The sequence below is a fragment of the Euprymna scolopes genome, chromosome 10 (assembly GCF_053919585.1).
Source record: "Euprymna scolopes isolate OS-2025 chromosome 10, ASM5391958v1, whole genome shotgun sequence".
In the NCBI taxonomy this organism is placed as follows: Eukaryota; Metazoa; Mollusca; class Cephalopoda; order Sepiida; family Sepiolidae; genus Euprymna; species Euprymna scolopes.
In genome coordinates this window covers 137,862,380-137,890,059 of record NC_136491.1, presented here as the reverse complement: position 1 = coordinate 137,890,059, position 27,680 = coordinate 137,862,380, and the positions used below count along the sequence as shown (strand labels likewise).

General features: G+C 25.1%; 1 protein-coding gene across 10 annotated transcripts in view; it reads left to right on the top strand.

Annotated features, from left to right (window-relative positions):
* Positions 1 to 27,680, top strand: part of LOC145286300 (uncharacterized) — a 408,045-nt gene that overhangs the window by 20,984 nt on the left and 359,381 nt on the right. Inside the window, exon 1 of one of the 10 annotated variants that reach the window (XM_080135164.1) lies at positions 26,280 to 26,734. The exons of 8 other annotated variants lie outside the window; for them this stretch is intronic. The gene's annotated coding sequence lies outside the window, so the exon portion shown is untranslated. Of the gene's footprint in view, positions 1 to 26,279; positions 26,735 to 27,680 lie in introns of those variants that run through there. One more of the 10 variants, XM_080135170.1, reaches the window with a different exon arrangement.

Sequence of the window (27,680 nt, the reverse complement as noted above, 5' to 3'; positions counted from 1 at the left end):
ACTTTTTTATTACATATTATTGCATATTATTACATATTCATTTACATATTTATTTTTTATTACATATTATTGCATATTATTACATATTCATTTACATATTTATTTTTTATTACATATTATTGCATATTATTACATATTCATTTACATATTTATTTTTTATTACATATTATTGCATATTATTACATATTCATTTACATATTTATTTTTTATTACATATTATTGCATATTATTACATATTCATTTACATATTTATTTTTTATTACATATTATTGCATATTATTACATATTCATTTACATATTTATTTTTTATTACATATTATTGCATATTATTACATATTCATTTACATATTTACTTTTTTATTACATATTATTGCATATTATTACATATTCATTTACATATTTACTTTTTTATTACATATTATTGCATATTATTACATATTCATTTACATATTTATTTTTTATTACATATTATTGCATATTATTACATTCATTTACATATTTATTTTTTATTACATATTATTGCATATTATTACATATTCATTTACATATTTATTTTTTTATTACATATTATTGCATATTATTACATATTCATTTACATATTTTTTTTTTATTACATATTATTGCATATTATTACATTCATTTACATATTTATTTTTTATTACATATTATTGCACATTATTACATATTCATTTACATATTTATTTTTTTATTACATATTATTGCATATTATTACATTCATTTACATATTTATTTTTTATTACATATTATTGCATATTATTACATATTCATTTACATATTTTTTTTTTTATTACATATTATTGCATATTATTACATTCATTTACATATTTATTTTTTATTACATATTATTGCATATTATTACATATTCATTTACATATTTATTTTTTATTACATATTATTGCATATTATTACATATTCATTTAAATATTTATTTTTTTATTACATATTATTGCATATTATTACATATTCATTTACATATTTATTTTTTATTACATATTATTGCATATTATTACATATTCATTTACATATTTATTTTTTTATTACATATTATTGCATATTATTACATATTCATTTACATATTTATTTTTTATTACATATTGTTGCATATTATTACATATTCATTTACATATTTATTTTTTTATTACATATTATTGCATATTATTACATATTCATTTACATATTTATTTTTTTATTACATATTATTGCATATTATTACATATTCATTTACATATTTACTTTTTTATTACATATTATTGCATATTATTACATATTCATGTACATATTTACTTTTTTATTACATATTATTGCATATTATTACATATTCATTTACATATTTATTTTTTATTACATATTATTGCATATTATTACATATTCATTTACATATTTACTTTTTTATTACATATTATTGCATATTATTACATATTCATTTACATATTTATTTTTTATTACATATTATTGCATATTATTACATATTCATTTACATATTTATTTTTTATTACATATTATTACATATTATTACATATTCATTTACATATTTATTTTTTATTACATATTATTACATATTATTACATATTCATTTACATATTTATTTTTTATTACATATTATTGCATATTATTACATATTCATTTACATATTTATTTTTTATTACATATTATTGCATATTATTACATATTCATTTACATATTTACTTTTTTATTACATATTATTGCATATTATTACATATTCATTTACATATTTATTTTTTATTACATATTATTACATATTATTACATATTCATTTACATATTTATTTTTTATTACATATTATTACATATTATTACATATTCATTTACATATTTATTTTTTATTACATATTATTGCATATTATTACATATTCATTTACATATTTATTTTTTATTACATATTATTGCATATTATTACATATTCATTTACATATTTACTTTTTTATTACATATTATTGCATATTATTACATATTCATTTACATATTTATTTTTTATTACATATTATTGCATATTATTACATATTCATTTACATATTTATTTTTTATTACATATTATTACATATTATTACATATTCATTTACATATTTATTTTTTATTACATATTACTACATATTATTACATATTCATTTACATATTTATTTTTTATTACATATTATTGCATATTATTACATATTCATTTACATATTTATTTTTTTATTACATATTATTGCATATTATTACATATTCATTTACATATTTACTTTTTTATTACATATTATTGCATATTATTACATATTCATTTACATATTTACTTTTTTATTACATTTTATTACATATTATTACATATTCATTTACATATTTACTTTTTTATTACATATTATTGCATATTATTACATATTAATTTACATATTTACTTTTTTATTACATATTATTGCATATTATTACATATTCATTTACATATTTATTTTTTATTACATATTATTGCATATTATTACATATTCATTTACATATTTATTTTTTATTACATATTATTGCATATTATTACATATTCATTTACATATTTATTTTTTATTACATATTATTGCATATTATTACATATTCATTTACATATTTATTTTTTATTACATATTATTGCATATTATTACATATTCATTTACATATTTATTTTTTATTACATATTATTGCATATTATTACATATTCATTTACATATTTATTTTTTATTACATATTATTGCATATTATTACATATTCATTTAAATATTTATTTTTTTATTACATATTATTGCATATTATTACATATTCATTTACATATTTATTTTTTATTACATATTATTGCATATTATTACATATTCATTTACATATTTATTTTTTTATTACATATTATTGCATATTATTACATATTCATTTACATATTTATTTTTTATTACATATTGTTGCATATTATTACATATTCATTTACATATTTATTTTTTTATTACATATTATTGCATATTATTACATATTCATTTACATATTTATTTTTTTATTACATATTATTGCATATTATTACATATTCATTTACATATTTATTTTTTTATTACATATTATTGCATATTATTACATATTCATTTACATATTTATTTTTTATTACATATTATTGCATATTATTACATATTCATTTACATATTTATTTTTTTATTACATATTATTGCATATTATTACATATTCATTTACATATTTTTTTATTACATATTATTGCATATTATTACATATTCATTTACATATTTATTTTTTTATTACATATTATTGCATATTATTACATATTCATTTACATATTTATTTTTTTATTACATATTATTGCATATTATTACATATTCATTTACATATTTATTTTTTATTACATATTATTGCATATTATTACATATTCATTTACATATTTATTTTTTATTACATATTATTACATATTCATTTACATATTTACTTTTTTATTACATATTATTGCATATTATTACATATTCATTTACATATTTATTTTTTATTACATATTATTGCATATTATTACATATTCATTTACATATTTATTTTTTATTACATATTATTGCATATTATTACATATTCATTTAAATATTTATTTTTTTATTACATATTATTGCATATTATTACATATTCATTTACATATTTATTTTTTTATTACATATTATTGCATATTATTACATATTCATTTACATATTTACTTTTTTATTACATATTATTGCATATTATTACATATTCATTTACATATTTATTTTTTTATTACATATTATTACATATTCATTTACATATTTATTTTTTATTACATATTATTACATATTATTACATATTCATTTACATATTTATTTTTTATTACATATTATTGCATATTATTACATATTCATTTACATATTTACTTTTTTATTACATATTATTGCATATTATTACATATTCATTTACATATTTATTTTTTTATTACATATTATTGCATATTATTACATATTCATTTACATATTTACTTTTTTATTACATATTATTGCATATTATTACATATTCATTTACATATTTACTTTTTTATTACATATTATTGCATATTATTACATATTCATTTACATATTTATTTTTTTATTACATATTATTGCATATTATTACATATTCATTTACATATTTATTTTTTTATTACATATTATTGCATATTATTACATATTCATTTACATATTTATTTTTTTATTACATATTATTGCATATTATTACATATTCATTTACATATTTACTTTTTTATTACATATTACATATTCATTTACATATTTTTTATTACATATTATTGCATATTATTACATATTCATTTACATATTTATTTTTTATTACATATTATTACATATTCATTTACATATTTATTTTTTATTACATATTATTACATATTATTACATATTCATTTACATATTTATTTTTTATTACATATTATTACATATTATTACATATTCATTTACATATTTTTTATTACATATTATTGCATATTATTACATATTCATTTACATATTTATTTTTTATTACATATTATTGCATATTATTACATATTCATTTACATATTTATTTTTTATTACATATTATTGCATATTATTACATATTATTACATATTCATTTACATATTTATTTTTTATTACATATTATTGCATATTATTACATATTCATTTACATATTTATTTTTTTATTACATATCATTGCATATTATTACATATTCATTTACATATTTATTTTTTATTACATATTATTGCATATTATTACATATTATTACATATTCATTTACATATTTATTTTTTATTACATATTATTGCATATTATTACATATTCATTTACATATTTACTTTTTTATTACATATTATTGCATATTATTACATATTCATTTACATATTTATTTTTTATTACATATTATTGCATATTATTACATATTATTACATATTCATTTACATATTTATTTTTTATTACATATTATTACATATTATTACATATTCATTTACATATTTATTTTTTATTACATATTATTGCATATTATTACATATTCATTTACATATTTATTTTTTATTACATATTATTGCATATTATTACATATTCATTTACATATTTATTTTTTATTACATATTATTACATATTATTACATATTCATTTACATATTTATTTTTTATTACATATTATTGCATATTATTACATATTCATTTACATATTTATTTTTTATTACATATTATTGCATATTATTACATATTATTACATATTCATTTACATATTTATTTTTTATTACATATTATTGCATATTATTACATATTCATTTACATATTTACTTTTTTATTACATATTATTGCATATTATTACATATTCATTTACATATTTATTTTTTATTACATATTATTGCATATTATTACATATTATTACATATTCATTTACATATTTATTTTTTATTACATATTATTACATATTATTACATATTCATTTACATATTTATTTTTTATTACACATTATTACATATTATTACATATTCATTTACATATTTATTTTTTATTACATATTATTGCATATTATTACATATTCATTTACATATTTATTTTTTATTACATATTATTACATATTATTACATATTCATTTACATATTTATTTTTTATTACATATTATTACATATTATTACATATTCATTTACATATTTATTTTTTATTACATATTATTGCATATTATTACATATTCATTTACATATTTATTTTTTATTACATATTATTACATATTATTACATATTCATTTACATATTTATTTTTTATTACATATTATTGCATATTATTACATATTCATTTACATATTTATTTTTTATTACATATTATTGCATATTATTACATATTCATTTACATATTTATTTTTTATTACATATTATTACATATTATTACATATTCATTTACATATTTATTTTTTATTACATATTATTACATATTATTACATATTCATTTACATATTTATTTTTTATTACATATTATTGCATATTATTACATATTCATTTACATATTTATTTTTTATTACATATTATTACATATTATTACATATTCATTTACATATTTATTTTTTATTACATATTATTACATATTATTACATATTCATTTACATATTTATTTTTTATTACATATTATTGCATATTATTACATATTCATTTACATATTTTTTATTGCATATTATTACATATTCATTTACCTATTTATTTTTTATTACATATTATTACATATTATTGCATATTATTACATATTCATTTACATATTTATTTTTTATTACATATTATTGCATATTATTACATATTCATTTACATATTTTTTATTGCATATTATTGCATATTATTACATATTCATTTACATATTTATTTTTTATTACATTATTACATATTATTGCATATTATTACATATTCATTTACATATTTTTTATTGCATATTATTGCATATTATTACATATTCATTTACATATTTATTTTTTATTACATTATTACATATTATTGCATATTATTACATATTCATTTACATATTTATTTTTTATTACACATTATTACATATTATTACATATTCATTTACATATTTATTTTTTATTACACATTATTACATATTATTACATATTCATTTACATATTTATTTTTTATTACACATTATTACATATTATTACATATTCATTTACATATTTATTTTTTATTACATATGATTGCATATTATTACATATTCATTTACATATTTATTTTTTATTACATATCATTACATATTATTACATATTATTACATATTCATTTACATATTTATTTTTTATTACATATTATTACATATTATTACATATTATTACATATTCATTTACATATTTATTTTTTATTACATATTATTACATATTATTACATATTCATTTACATTTATTTTTTATTACATATTATTACATATTATTACATATTATTACATATTCATTTACATATTTATTTTTTATTACATATTATTACATATTATTACATATTCATTTACATATTTATTTTTTATTGCATATTATTACATATTATTACATATTCATTTACATATTTATTTTTTATTACATATTATTACATATTATTACATATTCATTTACATATTTATTTTTTATTACATATTATTACATATTATTACATATTATTACATATTCATTTACATATTTATTGTTTATTACATATTATTACATATTCATTTACATATTTATTTTTTATTACATATTATTACATATTCATTTACATATTTATTTTTTATTACACATTATTACATATTATTACATTCATTTACATATTTATTTTTTATTACACATTATTACATATTATTACATATTCATTTACATATTTATTTTTTATTAAATATTATTACATATTATTACATATTCATTTACATATTTATTTTTTATTACACATTATTACATATTATTACATATTCATTTACATATTTATTTTTTATTACACATTATTACATATTATTGCATATTATTACATATTCATTTACATATTTATTTTTTATTACACATTATTACATATTATTACATATTCATTTACATATTTATTTTTTATTACATATTATTGCATATTATTACATATTCATTTACATATGTATTTTTTATTACATATTATTACATATTATTACATATTCATTTACATATTATTACACATTATTAAACATTATTACATATTACATATTCATTTACATATTTATTTTTTATTACATATTATTACATATTCATTTACATATTTATTTTTTATTACATATTATTACATATTATTACATATTCATTTACATATTTATTTTTTATTACACATTATTACATATTATTACATATTATTACATATTCATTTACATATTTATTTTTTATTACACATTATTGCATATTATTACATATTCATTTTTTATTACACATTATTACATATTATTACATATTCATTTACATATTTATTTTTTATTACACATTATTACATATTATTACATATTCATTTTTTATTACACATTATTACATATTATTACATATTATTACATATTCATTTACATATTTATTTTTTATTACACATTATTGCATATTATTACATATTCATTTTTTATTACGCATTATTACATATTATTACATATTCATTTACATATTTATTTTTTATTACACATTATTACATATTATTACATATTCATTTTTTATTACACATTATTACATATTATTACATATTACATATTCATTTACATATTTATTTTTTATTACACATTATTGCATATTATTACATATTCATTTTTTATTACACATTATTACATATTATTACATATTCATTTACATATTTATTTTTTATTACACATTATTACATATTATTACATATTCATTTTTTATTACACATTATTACATATTATTACATATTATTACATATTCATTTACATATTTATTTTTTATTACACATTATTGCATATTATTACATATTCATTTTTTATTACACATTATTACATATTATTACATATTCATTTACATATTTATTTTTTATTACATATTATTACATATTATTACATATTCATTTACATATTTATTTTTTATTACATATTATTACATATTCATTTACATATTTATTTTTTATTACACATTATTGCATATTATTACATATTCATTTTTTATTACACATTATTACATATTATTACATATTCATTTACATATTTATTTTTTATTACACATTATTACATATTATTACATATTCATTTTTTATTACACATTATTACATATTATTACATATTATTACATATTCATTTACATATTTATTTTTTATTACACATTATTGCATATTATTACATATTCATTTTTTATTACGCATTATTACATATTATTACATATTCATTTACATATTTATTTTTTATTACACATTATTACATATTATTACATATTCATTTTTTATTACACATTATTACATATTATTACATATTACATATTCATTTACATATTTATTTTTTATTACACATTATTGCATATTATTACATATTCATTTTTTATTACACATTATTACATATTATTACATATTCATTTACATATTTATTTTTTATTACACATTATTACATATTATTACATATTCATTTTTTATTACACATTATTACATATTATTACATATTATTACATATTCATTTACATATTTATTTTTTATTACACATTATTGCATATTATTACATATTCATTTTTTATTACACATTATTACATATTATTACATATTCATTTACATATTTATTTTTTATTACATATTATTACATATTATTACATATTCATTTACATATTTATTTTTTATTACATATTATTACATATTCATTTACATATTTATTTTTTATTACACATTATTGCATATTATTACATATTCATTTTTTATTACACATTATTACATATTATTACATATTCATTTACATATTTATTTTTTATTACACATTACATATTATTACATATTCATTTTTTATTACACATTATTACATATTATTACATATTATTACATATTCATTTACATATTTATTTTTTATTACACATTATTGCATATTATTACATATTCATTTTTTATTACACATTATTACATATTATTACATATTCATTTACATATTTATTTTTTATTACACATTATTACATATTATTACATATTCATTTACATATTTATTTTTTATTACACATTATTACATATTATTACATATTCATTTACATATTTATTTTTTATTACACATTATTGCATATTATTACATATTCATTTACATATTCATTTTTTATTACACATTATTACATATTCATTTACATATTTATTATTTATTACACATTATTACATATTATTACATATTCATTTACATATTCATTTTTTATTACACATTATTACATATTATTACATATTCATTTACATATTCATTTTTTATTACACATTATTACATATTATTACATATTATTACATATTCATTTACATATTTATTTTTTATTACACATTATTGCATATTATTACATATTCATTTTTTATTACACATTATTACATATTATTACATATTCATTTACATATTTATTTTTTATTACACATTATTACATATTATTACATATTCATTTACATATTTATTTTTTATTACACATTATTACATATTATTACATATTCATTTACATATTTATTTTTTATTACACATTATTACATATTATTACATATTCATTTACATATTTATTTTTTATTACATATTATTACATATTATTACATATTCATTTACATATTTATTTTTTATTACATATTGTTACATATTATTACATATTCATTTACATATTTATTTTTTATTACATATTATTACATATTCATTTACATATTTATTTTTTATTACACATTATTACATATTATTACATATTCATTTACATATTTATTTTTTATTACACATTATTGCATATTATTACATATTCATTTACATATTCATTTTTTATTACACATTATTACATATTATTACATATTCATTTACATATTTATTTTTTATTACACATTATTACATATTATTACATATTCATTTACATATTCATTTTTTATTACACATTATTACATATTATTACATATTCATTTACATATTCATTTTTTATTACACATTATTACATATTATTACATATTCATTTACATATTTATTTTTTATTACACATTATTGCATATTATTACATATTCATTTTTTATTACACATTATTACATATTATTACATATTCATTTACATATTTATTTTTTATTACACATTATTACATATTATTACATATTCATTTACATATTTATTTTTTATTACACATTATTACATATTATTACATATTCATTTACATATTTAGTTTTTATTACACATTATTACATATTATTACATATTCATTTACATATTTATTTTCTATTACATATTATTACATATTATTACATATTCATTTACATATTTATTTTTTATTACATATTATTACATATTATTACATATTCATTTACATATTTATTTTTTATTACACATTATTACACATTATTACACATGATTACATATTATTACATATTCATTTACATGAGTATTTACAAGATGATTGCAGCTTCGCTTGGTCCAACAGATATCCTTCTCCCCAAGTTCATATGAAATTTGGGAAAATGACGTGGAAAAAAAGTGCACTGCTTATTACACTCTAGAACAATAGAGATGAGGATGAGTGTAAGTGAACATGACATGAGTAACGTGACATGAGTAACGTGACATGAGTAACGTGACATGAGTAACGTGAGGGATATAAGTACGATACTATCTATCTCCTGCACCCACGGCGAGTTTTTAGCGGGCACGACAAAAAAATTCTGTACAAAGTCCATTCTAACTATTTACACTGTACAATTACTAGTGAATTTCACGAGTGCTGGGTGCGCCACCTGTTGCCTGGTTTGGCTTCAGTGATACCGGGGGCATTGTGCAATGCCAGTCCATGGGGAGTGGCTTCTTGGGGGTGGTACGTTTGCTCTATTTCTCATGCTCTTGCGAGTGTCGCTTTGCGAGACCCTTTTCCCTGTTGACAAGGGTCTCTGTCCATGTCGGATAAGGGCAGTAGCGACCCATGGGGATAGGGTCCCGAATAGGTCTTCTGGAGACTGAGGGCAAGGGATGATGGTGTGCTGGAACTTGTCTACGTGAATGGACCCACTTGCAGACGTATTGTCCATTAGCATGTGTTTGACAATCTTTACACCTATCTCAGCTCTGCAGTGGGCATGAGGGTTGGCGACTGAGGTGAGGCGGTGGTGCACACCCCACGAGCGAAGGGATTCTTGCGTCTTCCCAACTGTGAACTGGGGGCCTCCATCTGAGGTTAACACTTCAGGTATTCAAAAAGTCACAAAGATTTCCCTGAGGTGCCTGACAAGGCTGTCTGCACCATTTTCTGCTCTAAACACTATTGGCCAATTGGAGTACCTTTCAATGACTACTACATAATCATGGTTGTTATATGTAAAATAGTCACAGGAAAGGATACTTGAGGGGAGCCGAGTCAGATGGTGGCTGCATGGCATTCGACTTAGCAGTCCTGTGGCAGCTAGCACACTGATCCCTGATGCGCTGGATGTTAGTGCTGATGTTTGGCCAGTAGACGGAATCAGTTGCCCGGGCACACATGGTGTGCTGCATGCAAAGCTTCCAGAATCTGCAGGTGCAATACCAGAGGAACGATGACCTGGTTGCCTGTTAATACAACACCGTCTGGGTGGTACAAGCTACTAGAAATGTGATGGTAAGGGCGCAATGCGGCCTTCATCTGCCTGCAGTCTGATGAAAAGTCTTCACAGATGAGCTGCTGTATCTCCTGGAGGTCTGGGTCAGAGGACATAACAGTCTGCAGCATGTTCCATGTAATGACATTAGTAACAGCATACAGTGTGCTGGACATTGATGCCAAAGTGGAGGCATCTTCTCCAATATCCACAGGCTCTTCTGGCTTGTAGTTAGTGATGGGGGTGGTGCGGAAGGGTAGCATGAAGCCGTGTCAGTACCAAGGTTGCATTACACAGAAAGATGATCTTAAAGCTATAGGCAAGAGATTTCTCCTTTAGGTTGAGCAGGCAGCGATTGTCGATCTCGGTGAGGGAACGGTCATTGAGGAGCCCAACCAGCGGCTTGTGGTCGGTAGCCACTGTCAGATCCTGGCACCCCAGTGTGTAATACCGAGTTTGATGCAGAGTGTGAACAACTGCAAGGGCCTCTCCTTGGATGGGTGCATAATGTGACTCTTCCTTACAGCATAGTGGTGTTCTGCCAGTGCAACCGCAGTACTTCTGCATCAAGTACCCAATGCCAGTGACAGACCAATCGGTGGTAAGTAGGGCTATGACAACAGCATATTCTTTTCATTGTCATAACTCTCAAGTATATATCCAACACGGTTAATCAACCGAGGACCACATCACTCTATATAAAAGCATGATATCAACGGATACACACTCGAGGGTCAAAACAATGAAAGAAAATATGCTGTTGTCCTAGCCCTAGTGATAAGGCAGGTAGGGCGGGATGGCTGAAAGAGGCAGACTCCTTCCTTGATCTCTTCGATCTTGGTTTTGGATTCTTCGAATATCTCATCGAGTTCTGTTGTCCACTGGAACTTATTTGATGGCTTCAGCAGATGGCGGAAGGGTTGAATCTGCTTGGCCATGGAGAATGCATACACTGCTTGGTTGACCAATCCAAACAAGGTCCTGGCACCAGTGATGTCCCTAGGCTTGAGAAAATTCGAACAGCCACCTTGATTAAAGAGGTCCTGAAAGAAGTGGAATGGCAAGACCTAGTTCAGGGACCATGAAATGTGCTGTGGACAATGGATGGAGTCGTGTGATGCAAGCAGCATTGCAACAGGTGTCATCTTGGAAGTGGATGGAGTGGTTGCATAGGACGTGGTCTGGCTAAGGAAGAAGGATGATGCTAATCACATTAATGTGGCAGAATTGGATGTGGTTACCAAAGGAGTGAATCTGGCCTTGAAATGGGGATTACGTGACATCTGTGTGAAAACACTCTGCCAAGGAGACCAAGTAGGGAAAGCTGACTGTCACAGTGGATGAGGGAGTACGAAATGTTATCTAGACATAAGAGGGGAATATTATCTTAAGTTAAGAAAGACAGAAGTCTTACCACGTGGTTGTGTCGGGTGAGATCAGGCGATAAAGAGGGAAAGATTAAAGATGGCGCCTATGATTTTATAAGCTGTGGTTTCATTAAATCTTGCTACACACATGCAAATGGGGAAGATAGGCTGTAAAAAAGCAGCCCGAGTTTAGAAGTAGGATTGTGACTTTTGATGATTATTTGATTTCTAGCCAAGCGTTTGGGGGACCGCTGTCATGACTTCTTACTAGTTGATCAACAAAAGGACAAGTAATTACAAGATTTGTTTCATCCTATTTTCATTCATCTTCATTCAAACGTTATTTATGTCGTTGAGATTGTTTGCATTTCTTTTCTTCGTACTTTTACAAAGTTATTCTTATTTAGAAACTATATAACCATACTGTACTTTCACCTAACAATTTAATAAACAAAGGATACTGTAAAACTTGCATTTAATTTGAAAATACTATTATTAAAAACATAACACAGTACCGTCTCTTCATAAGTATTCTCTTCTTTTAAACCTCTTTTCTCTCCATTCTGTCTTCATCTCTTTCTCTTATCTCTCTCTCTCTCTCTCTCGTCCTTAATGTTTTTACTTTACCCTGAATAATCTTTTATATACATTTAAACAAAAAAAGCAAGAAAAAACTTGAGCCAATTTTTCCAGATAGATCGAAAACTCTTGAAGTGTGACATTTGATTCATTTTCTTTTCCCTTCTTACAAACAACAATAATACGAATAAGTAAAAATCGATTTACAAAATAGTTTCCAATTCAAGGGCACATAACTAAAGCATTTCTTTATTTTCTATATAATAATAAAATTGTGTAAACACTTTGTGTTTCTCGTCTTTATGTAACTTTCAGATTTTTACTTTTCTCAATTGCTGATTTATGGAAAAAAAAATGCAATAGCATCAAATAAAATTAATTTTTTATGTTCCTTTTAATAGACGAAATCTTTTACAACAGTCAACATTTTATAATTGGTCATTAATCTGTGTGAGTGATCTCCCCTGACAAACTTTCTCTTCTAGTGAGGCGGTTTCCGGTCGGAAGTGGAGATGCGGCCATTGTTGTATATACTCGGTAGTTAGTGAGAAGTCGAATAAAATATTCTCTCCATATCCGTTGTCGAAGTCCGTCATTTATATGTTTATATATTTCTTTATATGTATTAACTGTCGCCTTGACTAGTCTTTCATTTTCAGAGGTGAGGGAGGCACTCTTTAATGCCCTGAATACAAGTACCGGTTCAGGCAGGATAATATTGAAATCTTTCAATTTTACAACGTGTCAGCCAAAGTTAATAAGGAAGTCTTCCACTGATGTATCAGGTTGTCTCCGGTATCCTTCGAAAGTCTTGTAGACCAGAAAAGCCGACTGGTTTATATCTTCCAAAAAAAAAGGTGTCCAATTTTTCATATAATTTGGCCATGCCATCCACAGAATTAAGACTCGCAACAGGTCTGATACGCTATTTAGGCACACAGACTATGCAATGGGTAAAGATCTGGCCATTTTGTTTTGCAGCATATTAATCCTTTTCAGGTTATTTAATGCAGAATCCATTAATTTTGTAAAAAATTTCAATGCTTAAAGTTCTTTATATCTTCAAATATTTATTCATGGAGTTTGGTTTCGTTGTTTTGTAGAGGAAAATTGTTTTTGTTTTTTACTCTGAAGAACATGATTGAGTTTTTGTAAAGGGAAAGGAAAAAATAATAACATTAATGTTTTGGTGCATGTTAGGTCAGGAAGCCAGTATCTTCAGACAACCTGATTGGGCGGCACCATGGGGGGGGGGTTGCAAAGAAGAATGACAAGCACAGAACTTTGGATGAATACAAAAATAGCTTATCTATCCAAAAATAACAATTAGAAATGGTTAAGTGTAGTCAGTGGCGTCATAGGAATGCTGATTTTGATTTGAGTTCCTCATTGGCTTGCATCCAGAGTTTGAGTCGGTCGGAAGTTTTAAGAAGAGTTTGTTAGACTTTTAAGAATATTCGGTCAGAATTGGATTCTTCTTTAATACAATTCTGATTATTGCTGAATATTAAAAGATTTAAAATGAGTCCATCATATATTTGTGAATTCTAGGAATCGATCAGATCTTACACCGTTCGACTCTACTAGTATTTCCAATGACGCATGAGTGTTGACGTCACAATACAGTTGAATAATGCCTCGGCAGACTGAAAAAAAAAACAGCTTGTCCTGAGAAGGACATTTGCAAGTTTCATAGTTGGTTAGTGTTTTGAGAAGGATGGTGTGCTCTAAGGACACTATAATCTCAAGAGACTGGTCAAGTCAACGGTTGAACAAGTCATGGTAGCTTTTATCTTAACAGCTGATCATATGGGCTCATCTAATTGGCTAAACTACAACAAGTGTTTGGGGTTATAGTCAGCTAACGTACTTCCTAACTTCCAGCATCGTTGCTACTGTAAAATGATGTCAACACAAATTAGTCCCTTCGCTTTTTTTCTCTCACTCCTATATCTTCCATGTGCATGTACTCTTTTGTTTTTGTTTTTTTTTTTGTTTCTTTTTGTTTGTTTTTTTTTAAATAATTATTGAAACACTTTTAAAAATCTTAAACTATTTTTGGAATATTATGTATTGGATATGTTTGAAATTTTTTGATTTCAATAATTTCATTTGTTATTTTGATTTTAATAATTTCATTTGTTATTTTGATTTTAATAATTTCATTTGTTATTTTGATTTTAATAATTTCATTTGTTATTTTGATTTTAATAATTTCATTTGTTATTTTGATTTTAATAATTTCATTTGTTATTTTGATTTTAATAATTTCATTTGTTATTTTGATTTTAATAATTTCATTTGTTATTTTGATTTTAATAATTTCATTTGTTATTTTGATTTTAATAATTTCATTTGTTATTTTGATTTTAATAATTTCATTTGTTATTTTGATTTCAATAATTTCTGTTATTTTGATTTCAATAATTTCTGTTATTTTGATTTCAATAATTTCTGTTATTTTGATTTCAATAATTTCTGTTATTTTGATTTTAATAATTTCATTTGTTATTTTGATTTCAATAATTTCATTTGTTATTTTGATTTCAATAATTTCATTTGTTATTTTGATTTCAATAATTTCATTTGTTATTTTGATTTCAATAATTTCATTTGTTATTTTGATTTCAATAATTTCATTTGTTATTTTGATTTCAATAATTTCATTTATTTTTATTTCAATAATTTCATTTATTTTTATTTCAATAATTTCATTTATTTTGATTTCAATAATTTCGGTTGTTATTTTGATTTCAATAATTTCGGTTGTTATTTTGATTTCAATAATTTCGGTTGTTATTTTGATTTCAATAATTTCGGTTGTTATTTTGATTTCAATAATTTCGGTTGTTATTTTGATTTCAATAATTTCGGTTGTTATTTTGATTTCAATAATTTCGGTTGTTATTTTGATTTCAATAATTTCGGTTGTTATTTTGATTTCAATAATTTCGGTTGTTATTTTGATTTCAATAATTTCGGTTGTTATTTTGATTTCAATAATTTCGGTTGTTATTTTGATTTCAATAATTTCGGTTGTTATTTTGATTTCAATAATTTCGGTTGTTATTTTGATTTCAATAATTTCGGTTGTTATTTTGATTTCAATAATTTCGGTTGTTATTTTGATTTCAATAATTTCGGTTGTTATTTTGATTTCAATAATTTCGGTTGTTATTTTGATTTCAATAATTTCGGTTGTTGTTTTGATTTCAATAATTTCATTTGTTGTTTTGATTTCAATAATTTCATTTGTTGTTTTGATTTCAATAATTTCATTTGTTGTTTTGATTTCAATAATTTCATTTGTTTTGATTTCAATAATTTCATTTGTTGTTTTGATTTCAATAATTTCATTTGTTTTGATTTCAATAATTTCATTTGTTTTGATTTCAATAATTTCATTTGTTGTTTTGATTTCAATAATTTCATTTGTTGTTTTGATTTCAATAATTTCATTTGTTGTTTTGATTTCAATAATTTCATTTGTTGTTTTGATTTCAATAATTTCATTTGTTGTTTTGATTTCAATAATTTCATTTGTTGTTTTGATTTCAATAATTTCATTTGTTGTTTTGATTTCAATAATTTCATTTGTTGTTTTGATTTCAATAATTTCATTTGTTGTTTTGATTTCAATAATTTCATTTGTTGTTTTGATTTCAATAATTTCATTTGTTGTTTTGATTTCAATAATTTCATTTGTTGTTTTGATTTCAATAATTTCGGTTGTTTTGATTTCAATAATTTCGGTTGTTTTGATTTCAATAATTTCGGTTGTTTTGATTTCAATAATTTCGGTTGTTTTGATTTCAATAATTTCGGTTGTTGTTTTGATTTCAATAATTTCATTTGTTGTTTTGATTTCAATAATTTCATTTGTTGTTTTGATTTCAATAATTTCATTTGTTGTTTTGATTTCAATAATTTCATTTGTTGTTTTGATTTCAATAATTTCATTTGTTGTTTTGATTTCAATAATTTCATTTGTTGTTTTGATTTCAATAATTTCATTTGTTGTTTTGATTTCAATAATTTCATTTGTTGTTTTGATTTCAATAATTTCATTTGTTGTTTTGATTTCAATAATTTCATTTGTTGTTTTGATTTCAATAATTTCATTTGTTGTTTTGATTTCAATAATTTCATTTGTTGTTTTGATTTCAATAATTTCATTTGTTATTTTGATTTCAATGCACCAAACATTAATGTTATTTTTTTCCTTTGTCTCCATCATATTCTGCAAAGTAAAAATTTTTAAAAAAAATGACAATTTTCCTATACATAACAATTACAAAAAAAAAAAAATCCCATGAATATTCAAAGATATAAAGAACTTGAAACATAAAAAACTTTTTTCCAAATTTACTGAATTCTGCATTAAATAACTGAGGAGAGTTGAGATGCCGTAAAACAAAATTACCAATCAATCCACTTGTAACAGAGTGGAACTATAAAATTATCGCCCTAAAAAAAAACACAACTTTATTTTAAAACTTTTATTTGAAAAAAAAAAAAAAATCAATTCAGTTAACTTGATTATGTAGAACTGACATCTATTCAATGTAGCTGCCTTCAGCCTCAATCACTGCTTCGATATGGGTTTGGAACTGAGAGCATGCTTTTTCCACAATCGCTAGGTCGGCACAAAGTCCTGCTGCCACACTCAGAGTATGCCAGGGAGCAACTGATTGTACCAGGGGAACACCACACTCTTCAGCACATCCAGGCACACTTTGGTGTTGATTTTCAAGCCGACTTTGAAGATATGAGGTAACATGATATGGCCCTCACATGAAAACACACCAACGACCATAACCGTGGCTGCAAGCTTTGTTTTCATCACCCTGGCAATAATCCTGTTATTCGTGGCAATCCAGCGATGCATTTTGAGGGTGCTGGTAATGGTCCTGTTGTCATAACGTGAATTGGTAGAGAGCATCAGTTGTACAGCGGCGCATCTCCGATCTCACTCGTTGAACATTGTGTCATTTTCAGACATCATAGAAGGCTCCTATCACTCTACGGGTTTGTACACAACTGGCCAACTAGTAGATGACCTGCATCAAAAAAAGAAAACTGGTTCTCATCAAGCGGAAATGGAATCAGGTTGTCTTTTCTTGGGCGACAATTTTATTGTTCTACCCTGTAGTTACCATAAAAATATTTGTATTCATTCTACTAGGGTAGGTCAAGTGTGGTTAGCGAATTTCATAAGCCCGTTTGCCAGTACGCACGCATTGTTGACGAAAGAGGATGGTTAAATGAATATGCAATTATCTTAAGTTTGTTTTCTCAAACTATAGCACAACAGAAAGTAAACACAATTTATAGCAGGTGCTTCAGTGAGCTTTAATCTATAGGTTTCACCCTTGTAAAACATTCACAACAGACACTTGTCTAGCTACAACCACTATCAAAAATTTCCCCTACTTTATCTGTGCTTAAAGCTAAACGAAAATTTAATGAGTAAAGTTTCTTTGCTAGAACTACCTGCTTATGGTAGATAATACTGCAGAGCTGCTTCCTAGCTAACTATAACATGGTCCGTATTATTTGGATTATTCAAATTGCTGTTTTTATCTTGAGTGTTATTTTCACGACGCTTTAGTTGATGTAACCTCTGACCTCCTTCAGGTGTATTTTGTTGAACTATGGGAATTTTTGTCTCAAGCTCTGGAAATCTACAGAGAATTTTGAATGAAACCCTTTATTTAGGCCATAGCAGTTGTATGCTCTCATTCCATCAACCATGACTAGGTAGAAGTTCTAAGTAATTCACAATTGTATTTTTAGTGTTGCCCACACTGAGGATTGAACCTTAAGTACCATATCCACTATGGCGTAAACTTATAAACCATTGAACCTTGCTCTTGAATAGTCAAATTCTATTGAATTTTCAACACTATCAATTGTCACGGTGTTGTCTCACATTTTGCTCGACATTCATTTAAACTTTATCATTAAGTTGTCTTTTGGGCCTTGATAAGAGAGTGACTCTTTATTAACAAAAAAAAAAAAATAATTAAATGCATTATCCTAAAACGATTGAATTGTAACGAATGTAAACAATCCCGTGAAACACGTAAGGCATTACAATTGCTACGTGGGAGTTCAGGTTTGTTCTACAGTTAGTGAACTAAAAAGAAAGGAAGAAATTCCAAGCCTAAGACTACACAAGAATGGAGACAAGGTCACGTGTTCGCATAAGATTTTGTTGCTTTCTAACTCCTTTCTCAAAACTTAACTCCCTAAACTTTGATTCATTTAAAGGAAAATAACTCCTCTTTACACATTTACTGTATAGGCTACCTTACTTAAATTAACACTCTTGATTTCAATTTATTAGCAAAATATTTGTATAATTTTTGAAAAATGATGAGGCATAGGACCCCCTTTCCGCTTGAAAAAAAATGTTCCTGACCAAAATTAACTCTACATTAAAAAAAATTAAAAAATCTCTGATGTACATACCTGTGACAGAAAGAAAACACTGTATCTCAAAATTCACATAAATTTATCAAGTAGTTTTATTTTTAAATAAGAAAATCAAATTTTATGAGTAACTGCTGTCTTGTCCGCCATTTTAAAAAATTCTTAAAAACAAAAAAAACAAAGGTAGATAACCCAATGATTCAAACATGCAAGATTTATGTTGCCTACGAATTCTCATTAATCGCTTGAAAATTATTTTCTTTGTATAAATAAAAACTACTTGATAAATTTAAATAGTTTTTGGAATGTTTTTATTTTTTATTTTTTTTAATATGGGATGAATTCTGGAATTCTGAACAACCAAAAACAATTAGGAGTGAGTTAGTTTCTCTTAATTCTCTCCAAGTGAAAAACTGCTCTTTTATTTTCTGGCTTGTTTTGGACCGAAAACAAGCAGGTCAAATTTTAAACAGGAATGGAACTTTAAGAATCTGAGAAAATGGAATAGGATTAGAGTTTGAAATTAATTGTATCTTTTGTCGATAATTACAATTGAGGATGTCTTAAGTAAAATAAAATCTAGAATAGGAATCTTGGAGAAATTTCTACCGCTAAAACGGGTTTCCGATCTGGCGATATTCCAGTGGGTGCAAGAAAAGCTAAGATAATATATAGCCAACTCTTTTGCGTTTTTTGTTTTCTTTTGCGATGTACTAACTTCTTGCTTTCATTTTTGTCTACTTCATATGTTTACTTTTTCAAGCTATTATTTAGATTAGAAAAAGGTAAATTTTCTAAGAATTTGAAAACTAGTCTTTGTACTACATGGTACAATTTATTGCTATTAGTACTATTTCAAACAACATTTTTTTTAAGGTTCATTCCAATATTTTATTTGGTTCTTGACTACACATGTCATTTCCCTTAAATTATATTAAAGAATAAAGTTACAATTTTCTTTTGCTAAAATATTAATTGAAATTCGCAACACTTCTCCTTGAACACAATAAAAATTTTAGTGCTGTGAGGGTTAAGGGAAGTTTCTCAAGGGGTTTAACAAAGAAATAAAATAGGGAACTACTGTTATAGAGGTTGAGAGCGATAGTTGTTTGTTAGTAGTCATTTTGTAGCAGCGTTGATGCGTCCATATTCATCTGATTTCAATATAAATTTAAGAGGGTGCAAGGTTTAAGGGAGATTTCTTGAAATGTGGGGTGGGGGGTAAGATTGGGAACCACTGCATTAAAGAGCATACATTGTTGATCAACTTCCAGATTGTTCGAAGCTTGCAACAATAGAAAAAGGCGGGCTCGGCTGTTATTTCTTTCATACTGTCACAATCTGGCATGTCTACCATGCTAAACAGTATCCCATTGATGTGCAATGCATTCTGAACCTGTTGTGTCACTAATGTACTTGGAGTTGGTATCTTTAATGTAACATATCTTCATAAAGAGCAGCTCTTCTTTTGACCTTCGGTGCTACCAGATCAGGCTGAGTGAAGATATTGGCTTCTTGCTATAAAATGTAATAAACATTGATGTTTATTTTTTCCTTCCCATTTGCAAAACTTGTGCAAAACAAAAAACAATTTTTCATATACAAAACCAAACCAAACACCATGAATAAATATTTGAAGATATAAAGAACTAAGCACACAAACGTTTCTAAAATTATTGGAATCAGCATTAAGTAACCCAAAAAGGGTTGATATGCAATAAAACAAAACAATCTCATTTGACCCCCCCCCCCCTCACTACCAAGAGTATCTAAGGTCAAAATCTCTTGTTATTTCAAGACACAGGAAGATTACTGGATTGTGAAAACTAGGAACTTGAAAAACTGCAATTTACTTTGTCTATGTGAACCCTTCACTGGAAGACTGAAAATGAGCGGGAAAACATGTAATCTGAATTTTTGAGATGAGGATTAATTATTTGGATTATTTGAACTACTGTTCTCATTAACGTTTCAGTCAATGCAACTTCCAGCCTTCTTCAGGTGTATCTTGTTGAATTCTTGGGGGACCTTTCTGCCAAATCTGCATGGAATTTCGAACAGAACCCTTTAATCTATGGTGGGGATAGCATACTCTTATTCCATCAGCTATGACTATGGAATATGGAATAGCTAGAAATGTTTTCTCGATTATTAAATCCTTTCTCTCTGATAGGTTTATAAAAGTAGTGATTGATGGGCACAAATCAGAAGCTCATAGTATTAATGCTGGTGTCCCTCAGTGTTCCATCCTGTGCTCAACTCTCTTCCTGATCTTCATCAATGATTTCCCAAATCACATTCTTAGACATTTACGCAGACGACACTATCATCCATATTAATACTTTAAAGGCCAGCAATGACCAAGATCTCTCTGATTCTGTCTCTTCTGATGCATGTGGTGCAATGAGGAAAAAGGTGTCTAGTTAATTTTAATGCTTCTAAAAATAAGCTCTCTTTTCATTATCAACGCTTTGACACCTCCCCACATCTGGCCCTAATTAAAATGAATGGCTTTCGTTTTCGAAGTACTATATTTTGACAAACTTTTGAGTCTGATCTTTACTCCTGATCAAATGGAGCACATAATCAAATCCGTTGCAAAGGTTGCTAGGAAAATGGTGGGATCATCCTATCGCTCCAACAGATCTCATTACTGATGCACCCCTCTACCTGTATAAGAGCCAAGTTTGTCTTGGGATGGAGTGCTCTTGCTACATCTGGGCAGGAGCTGCTCAGAGCACCCTATCTTGGCTTGACAGAGTTCAAAACTGGCTTCGAAACTTGGTAGGTGATGCTCTTTTCTTTTCCTTGCAACCTCTTTTCCACAGAAGAGACGTTGCTAACTTGTCTCTACTCTATCATTTTCATGGCAAGTGCTCGGCTGAGCTCCAATATATGATCTTCCCCCCCCCTGCCAAACTTTCACAAAAAAAAACCACTCGTCTATCTACAACTACTATCAACAATTTCCCCAACTCTCTATCTGTGCCTAAATCTAAACCTGGATTCCATGAACAAAGTTTCTTTCCTAGACCTGCCAGTCTGTGGAACTCTGTTCCATTGGTTTGCTTTTCTGCTGATTACAATATGTTCATCTTTTAAGTTCAGTGTAAATAATTTCTTGTTGAGCTGTCCCCTTAAATAATCAAATTATACCAAAATTCCCTCTAACGATTAATGCTGTTGTCCCAATGACTCCCATACACTCATTAATCCTTATCCTCAAGTTGCCTTTGGGCCTTGATGAGTCATGATTCCCCAAAAAATAAAATAATTTTTATTTTATTTTGAACTCACACATTTCACTTGAGTCTCTGCTAAAAAAATTTTTTAAGTACCAACAGATTAACTGTTTACAACCAATTTTATAAATAGCAATTAAAACTGTACTTTACTAAAATAAGTTATAGTTTTATAAAAAGGAAATTTGGCTCAATGAATAATTTAATGAACAAAGGATACTGTAATTAAATTTAACTGTCAAAATTCGATTAAAAAATCCTATTAAATTCTGTTAAAAATAATTTAGTTAAAAAAATATTTAAAAAAAAAAAATGAAAGTAAGAACACTACCACGCAACATGTAGGTTTAGCTATTTTGCATGTAATTTTTAATCTGTAATTTTAATGGTCACATTTTTTCAATTCAGAATAAACAAATGTCTTGTTCAGAATTCTCCCTATATTTAAACAAAAATAAAAATCTGTAGGATGGAGAAAAAAAGTCACAAAAATTATGTAAATTAAGTAGTTATATTTTGAAATCAGAAAATCAAATTTTATGGTTAAGTGAGTAAGCAACTATTTCGCAATGCCATTTTAAAAATGATCTTAAAAAACAAGGGAGATAACTCAACATAATTCAAAATAGGGAGGTTTTTGTTATAATACGTAACACTTTCCATTAATTGCTTAAAAATTATTTCATTCACACAAATAAAACTACTTGATCAGTTTACATGATTTTTGATTTTTGGAGTACAATATTTTCTTTCCGTGTTTCGTATGTACATCATCTGTTTTTGTTTTTTTATGTAAGAGAATGCTGGACAAGCACCAAACAAACAAAACCTATGCCATAATTTTCAGTTCTTATTGCCATGACATTTAAGTAAACGAATATGGTTTATTTTTTTTATTTTTTCTTTCTTCTTATAATTTTTTCTTTTTTTCTTATTTCTTTTTTTTCTATTTTTCCTTTTTTCTTTGTCTCTCTCCCTTTTTTTCCTTTCCCTTCGCGTCTCTCTTATTCCCTTTGTTCTTTAAAAAACATGCAAAATTGTCATCGTCTTTTCACATTTTCTGGGCAGCTTGAATATTTCAGCAAATTAAATTATTAACAATATTATAGCAATTGATAGCAATATTATTCTGTTTCCATTATTAGAAATATATATATATATATATATAAATAAGGGAGTAGTCACCAACAATGTGTATTTTTTAACATTATTTTATTATTCCGTGTCTTGGTTTTTCATTGGGAATTATGTTTGGATCATTGTAATAATGTTTTTAAGTCATTGAAATCGTTTTTACGCGCGTTTCAGACGTTCTGTGATGCGTCCTCGTCAGAAATTATTTTCAAATGTGTTGGAGATGTAAAAATGGCGATTTTCGTAGTTAATTTGAAGTTATTCCAAGGGGTGGAGGCTTGTGGCATGGGGAGACAAATAAATAGAAACATTAAAAAAAATCCCCTATACATATTTTAAATACACCCCTCTTTCTAAACAAACATAATATAAGGAATACTCGAAAAGACTAAAACGAAAAATCACAATACTAAGATCCAAGAATCCAAAAAATAAATATCAAAATAGAATGAAAGCACCCCCTACCCTTATTTCAGAAGAGCTAGTCCCCCCTCCCCACACATACACATTAGTAATGACCTCACTTCAGACCACAGTCGCCTTCCTAAGGAAGCAAATAACCCCAAAATACTATAAAACAATATACACATTCCCAAACCAACAAAAGCAAGTGCGCGCACACACACACACACACCCTACCCCACCCTAAAGGAAAAGAAAAAAGCATTAGCAGAAAAAGATAGCCAGGTTAGGGGTCTCCCTGACCTGGCTATCAAGCCCAATAAAAGAGTAATAAAAATTGAGCATGCCAATGAATAATAAACACTTACAAGCCTCCACCCCTTGGAAAAACTTCAAATTAACTACGAAAATCACCATTTTTACATCTCCAACACATTTGAAAATAATTTCTGATGAGGACGCATCACAGAACGTCTGAAACGCGCGTAAAAACGATTTCAATGACTTAAAAACATTATTACAATGATCCAAACATAATTCCCAATGAAAAACCAAGACACGGAATAATAAAAAATGTTAAAAAATACCCATTGTTGGTGACTACTCCCTTATTTAAATATACATCTTTCTTTCGTTGGAATTTCTTAACCCATTTTATATATATATATTAAAATCTAACTAATAAAAAATCAATAGAATGCTAATCTTCATTTGTTTTTCTAAAGATGTCAGACTATTTCTTCTTTTCATAACTGTTAGTGTTAAGCTGCAATCAAAACCAACATTAATCTGACAAAAAAGCAACTTGACAAAAGAAAGAAAGAAAAAAACAACATTCGCCTGATAATTTGTCCCCCCCCCCAAAAAAAAATGTGTCACTCATTGTTAACAAAAGTCACAGGAAAAAAAGGATTGTCCGGAATTAAATACAGATTGTTTGTTTGTGTTGTAATAATTTCATTGCCACCACATGACTTATGTCCACACCAAACACGGCATAGTGCTACTAAGACAGAAGTGGTTACTGTGATTAGGGGGGATTTTAAGTGGGGAGTTGTGTAGCACATTACATTTAAATTGCTTTAGATGTATACAGTAGAGGAAACGGGAGCAGGGATGAAATTCCAAAGGCAAGCGGTTTGAGGAAAGAATCTATTAGTGTAGAAAACCTTCTGGCATCTGGTGACCTCTACTGTGAAGGGGTGTGGATTTGTTAGTTAGTTGGAGATACTTACGCTGAGAGGGTATGTGCATTAAACTTGGAGCATATTCCGTAGAAATACTTGTAAAACAAGCACAGGGATGTAATGTTGTGACGATGGGACAGACTAGAGCTTGGTAGACAGTGCGAAACATTAAGGTAAAATCGTACCTCCTTTTCTTTTCTTTTTTTTTTTTTTTTTTTTTTTTTTTTTTTTTTTTTTTAACCCTGTCCAAGATGAAGAGATTAGTTATAGGTATACTAGTCCAGATATGGCAGTAATACTCCATTGCATGATGGCTTTAGAGATATAGGATACTGAGGGCGCCCACCTTCTTTGAAGCAGATTTTACTGTATCTGCTATGTACTTATTCCGATTTGTTGCCTGTGTATTTCTATATTTTTTTTTATTAAGCTCTACATAATAAAGTTAAAGATTTCAGGTCCAATTTTAGAGTAAGTAGTTATTCACTACCTGAAGGATCACCTGCGGAAACGCAATGCACTCCTATTGATACCCCTGCTATGAACCCTGCAGAAAACGTAGTTGCAGCACCGGTTCACACCGAAAGCACTGATGGACTATAACAAAAAAAAAGAAAAGAAAAAAAAAAGCCTGATAGAAACCTGTACGTCAATGGAAGGAGATGTGAACTAATTCTACAAAACTTTTTTCTTTTGAATTCGTATGAAACTGCATGTGTGTACTAACCCTACAAACTTTAGTTTCTTGAGTCCATGTGGAAACACGAACTTATTGAACGATGGAGATGTGGAGTTATTCAGTTTGTTTCTTTTTTTTTTTTTTTTTTTTTTTTTTTTTTTAACTGGCTTTGACGATTGCACTCTCCTTTATTTTTATGTTAGAGTAGAGGCACTTACTTTAAAAATATCCTTTTATTTTTCTTTTCATGCAGATTTTGGATAAGATTGTTGAAAAGTATTCACAAAAATGCATCATGGTAGATTTAATAGTAATAAATTATTACTAATTAATTTTTTTTTTAATAAGAATTCTGATTTCAATAAATAATTAATAGTTAACTAGCGGGACCTGTGGAAATTCCACAGGAGATTCATTCATATGTAATTTATTGATGTTGA